A 5,437-nucleotide genomic window follows, 5' to 3' on the forward strand; every position below is an offset into this window, starting at 1 on the left:
TAAAATAATTCAATACTTCTATAAATTTAAAAAAAAATTAAAAAATTGTATTCAACTGATAAAAAAAGTATTTGAATGTAGAAAAATTATTTAATTATATAAAATAGTAAATGTAAAAAAAAATTCTATACTTATATTGTCTACCGATATTGAATGATGTCTTTTGTAGAAAATAAAATAATCTTTTTTATTGGGAGAATGCCGCATGATTTTTAAAAGCTAAGTTTTTCAAAAACCATATGGAATTCTTGCACTTTAGAAGATGTATTCCAAATTTCAATTTATTCAACAATTTAGAATAATGCATTACTCTAGTTTTAAGAAATATGTCAATTAAGATTTTATTACTCCTATATTTTTCACCATCTTAAGGAACTTTTTATACTACATACAAAAGTATATAGCTATCATACTTTTCACTCAACATTTAATATTCATATGGATGATTCTTTAGGACAGACATATTAAATTTATACATTACATCAGTATTTATCATATATATAATATAAGTATAAAATTTCTGAAATTATTATTTGCATACTATCTTGCTACTTTCTTTCTTTTTTTTTAACTAGAATTCGATATTAAAATGATATAGCACTGAGTGAATGCAAGGTAAAATTATCTAGTATTGTGCTAACTTTGTCATAGACGAAAAGACAGACAGACGGATATTTTCCAAAAATGTGTTTTTCAAACTCAGAGAGGTCTAAAATGTGGTGAATTGTCAAACTCTCGAATTCGAATTTTTTTATAATTCCCATGCATCATCTATACTATGTATATAAGAGAAAGTAAAAGTACAAAAAAAACCCTGCACAATTTATCAAAAACAAACAGATACGGAAGTGTGGAAAAATAAATAGCCAAGAAAAATTACTTAATGAATTTACTGCTCAGTGGAAGTTCCAAGCAATTCTAATGTATAACCTAATACGAGGTGGGCACACGTTTGTGAAATTTGTCAACTGAGGACTAAGGATTTTTGGAGGGATGAAAATATAGATTGAGAACTAAAATTTAAATAAAAATAGTAAATAATTTAAAATGAAAAAGTAATTTTAAATTCCTGCAAAGCAATTAAAATTAATTATAATATTAATTCTAATTAAAAAATTAGTTTAAAATAAGGTATGGTTAATAAAGAGAATAATTTTTTAAGATATATCGTACCTTTAAATTCTGGTCAAGACTTCGCCGATGTTAAATTTAGACCTTGTTGGATTGGAGATCTCTGCAACAATTCGACACAAATAATTGCAATAAAATCACTTTGCAAGAAAATGATGCAAACCTGAGATACAATATAAATTTTTAATAAAAAAATAATACATGACAGGCCGAGGAAAATTAAACAGAAAAACACTCTGGAAACAAAAAAATGTAGAAATTAAAATACAAGGTGCCCCATAAATTCGGATTGACTTAAAATCATACATCATAATAAAAATAATTTTTAAAAAATAATGCTCAGATGACCTTTATGTTCAGAGAACCTTTGGAGTTTCCCCCGTAAAATAAAAATAAAAAAAGACGGATATGGCGCTTGCACTTCAAACTAAGATGGTTTATGTAAACCAGGAAAACAGAGCAAAGTAACTTAACACTTTGCATTTACTTTCAAACAAAGGATACTCAACATGATCTCCACCACAAAGTATTAAACAAAAGAACTATTACAGCTAAGTGTAGCATATCGGCATTGGTGTCACCGATGGTCCATGGAATGGCATCATTCAGTTTCACGAAATTGGCCGAAGAACTCTGATAGACACGAGACTTCAGGTATCCCCGAAGCAAAAAATAAAAAAAAAATCCTCTGGGCTAAAGGCTGGCTCTCGTGAAGGTCACTTAAACTTACATCCATGGTTTGTAATTCCGTCCTCAGTGAATGTGTCTAGGAGGAACGAGTTGACGGAATGAACAAAGTGCGGCAGGGTACCATCCTACCAGGAGGCAACGGCAGATAATGCACATCTTTGCTGCAAAACAGGCATAACGTGGTCTTGCAAAAACGTAAGATTTCTTTATGCAGTGACGGTATCTTGCAACCGATACAGGACAACGCTCTTCAAAAAAGAGATGGCACAGAATGAATGAATTAGTGAAACCACGCCAAACAGTCACAAGCGCAGAATATAGTCACACCATTGTTTGTTACTTTTACAAGTACAAGCTCCAGTGTTGCAAAAGTTTGTCTTTCCTTACAATCTGGTACAAATAATTGATGAAATGCCTGTATCTTGTAAGGCAGTTTCAAGATCCCCTGCAGAATGTGGCGGATCTACGTTTCCTGAATCCCTGCTTCACGTGCAATTCTGCTCCCAGCTGCCAAATTCCCCATGATACTTCGTAAAAAAGGGATCCAGTCTACACTGACGGATTGTCTGCCAATTTTTGGACGATCTTCCAAACTCCCCTTTTCTTCAAACAGTGAACTGAATTCATTATTCCATTCAATGAAATACGGCTTTACTTTGCCTAAACTTCTTTTACCGTGTGGAACTTTCGTAATGCTTCTCATAGAAAAGTTTAACCATAAATACTCGATCCGACAACGATAATATGCTGCTGCCATTGAATCACGGATCCATTTGCAGCCTTACGTTTCATAGGTATCTTGCTTTGCATAAAATGTCTCGGTGTGACATGTGAGCGTCATCTATCGGTTATTTTTGGATGAGAGTTTTAATAGGGAAAAAGTAAAAGACTTTTTGAAGATATTCTTGCCAAACGCAGTTTTTCTTCGAGGATTACTTTTCTAATTATGATTATTTTTTTTCAATTTTGCACGAATTTTTGACGCACTTTGTAAAATCAAATTATAATTATTATAAAGAAGAGATCAGTATACCGGATGTTTAAAGAGTATCAAGCTAGGAGACTTTGGAGAGTCTTTATGTTTGTTGCCAGGTGAAGGCTAAGAGATTTGTGGTATAAGAAACGAATATAACAATAAATGAATTATTTTTGAAATGAACATGTGTAAAAGGGAAATAAATTAAAATAAAAAAAATATTTAATTAAATGTCACCGAAAAAATAGAAGTAAATTATTTTTTTGTAATATAAAGTATTAATTTATATTTTTAGTTTAAATATTATTTGCATAAGTCAAAGAACATAAAATTCTAAAATTTAATAATTTTTTTGTAAATCCATAGTAGAAAATTAATCAATGTGCAAACATACTCACATTATTTTGGCAAAACATGTGACACCATATCCACAAACCGAGGAATACTAACTAATTAAATTTTGTAGCAACGCAGTGAACAGAATTCAGTACTAGCTCATTATACTTTCCGCAATTTGTTATGCAATTCAAAGTAGAATTTTGGATCATCCAATATTGGTTTGAAAGGTAAGTTCAATCCTTCCACTTTGCAAAACTAATTTTAATTTAGAGAAAATTCGGACAAACTTCTGTTTGGCAATATCACTCCAGCTTTTTAATGCTTTGATGCACCTGCAGGAAAGGCATATGTGAATTGTTTAATAAATAACCGTAATAGCTAATAGCAAACGATAGCAAATGAAAGTGACAGCAATACCAAACAATACTGATAAGGTGAGGATAATTACAGCTTTAATGAAACATAACTCATTTTTTAATTAAATTAACTAGAATAAGTTATGAATATGGCTTAGTTTATTTGTGCCTTCATTTCAAATATATGCCATGTTGGTAATATAATGTGTAGAATGCATTGCGTTATTTTTAATTTTGTGAATTTATTGATATTATTGACTTATGAAGTCTTCGCAAAACGTTTTTTAGATCCATATCAAAGGTAAACCAGCAGGAGTGATCTTCTTAAACCTTTCTTCCATACTTTGTAATGAATGAGTTATCCCTGAGAACGCCTTACATGATATTGGCGTGTGATAGTCAAGTATTATGAACCTTTGGCGTGAATTTAGCATCTTTACTGAATCTACTGTGTGCTCCTTGGCGAGAGTTTTGGCGAATAATTCCTGGTATGCAATTAATATTATCAGAAAATTGTCTTTGTATTTTACTAACGTTTTTCATAAACAAATAGAAATAAAATTTTAATACGATAATACACTTGTGGTCACAAAATTACATATCAAATGTCATATATTAAATCACTGTATATTAGAATAGCCATATTTACATTTTTAGGCTATAGACTGGTAAATATTTAACCGATTCTTCGGTTTGGCTAAAAATTTGATAAGAGCCTACAGATAACTATAGATTTTAAATATGTGTAGCGTATTTTATCTATATATCTCTATTCGTTTGGCAGTTATCTTTTTAATTTATATTTGGACTGCAGGGTAGACAGACCTCCTCTGAACAGACCTCCTACACATATGGTGTAAAGACTATATTTCAAATTTCAACCACCTAGCTGAAAGTGTTTTTGAGTTTTCTTTGTCACAGACAGACGGACGTTTTTGAAAAATGTATTTTTAGAATTCAGTGAGGTCTAAAACATGGAGATTTCAAAATTTGGAGTTGGTATTTTTTTGACGATTACTATATTTCCTTTATACTTCATATACTAGAAAGTAATATTCTGTTTTATATCATTTTAAAGGAATTGCCAAATAAAGAGTACTTTGATTTATCTGAATGATTCTTCAGTCGAAAAAAATTGATTAAAAGATACACTGTAAAAAGGATTGTACTGCTAATAATTTCTGAAGTTCGTTTAAAAAATGTTTTGTCTGACTTTCAAATGGAATAAAATTGTTTTAGATTTCAGGTCGAATTTGAAGAAAATGTGATATTAACATCTGAATTATTGAATGTATTTCTTGAAATGAAACTAGAACTATTTTGTTGGAATTGCATATTTAATTTAGAAACTTCTCGTTTTGAAAACAAGTGTTAGAGTGTAATGCTGAGTGTGAGAGAATTTGCTATATCTACTCCGAACTAGTGTTTTTAATTCTAAAAAGAATAATTCTTAGGCTTTATTTTTAATTGTATAATTACATGCAAAGAGCTAAGCATGTTCTTTATTATATCAGAAGTCGCCTTTGCCGACTAGCTGACTTTCCTTAAATATTAGTTACTAGCCGCCTTTGGCGACCAGCCGGTTCGCCAATCTTAATGTTCGTTAAAATTTTATTAATTAAATATTTTATGCAATTTCTACTTTAATAGCTTCTTCATCAAAATATTTTAAAACTTCAAATTTTGATTATCATATAATTCATTCATAATATTATAAAGGCCTTCAGTCATAACGTAATATGTATCTCTCTCATTTTCTGTTAGCACCCGTAGAATTTATGCTTTAAATTAAAGTGGAAAGAATTTATCTTCAATTAATATAATAATATTTTTTACTGAAACAAAGCATTTTTTTATAATCTGATTACTGAAAATAGAGTCACTCAGCGTTTAAACTTTATGGGCACTAAAGAATATCTTTTTAAATTTATGTAATATCTCAAGA

The sequence above is a fragment of the Argiope bruennichi genome, chromosome 9 (assembly GCF_947563725.1).
Source record: "Argiope bruennichi chromosome 9, qqArgBrue1.1, whole genome shotgun sequence".
Lineage (NCBI taxonomy): Eukaryota > Metazoa > Arthropoda > Arachnida > Araneae > Araneidae > Argiope > Argiope bruennichi.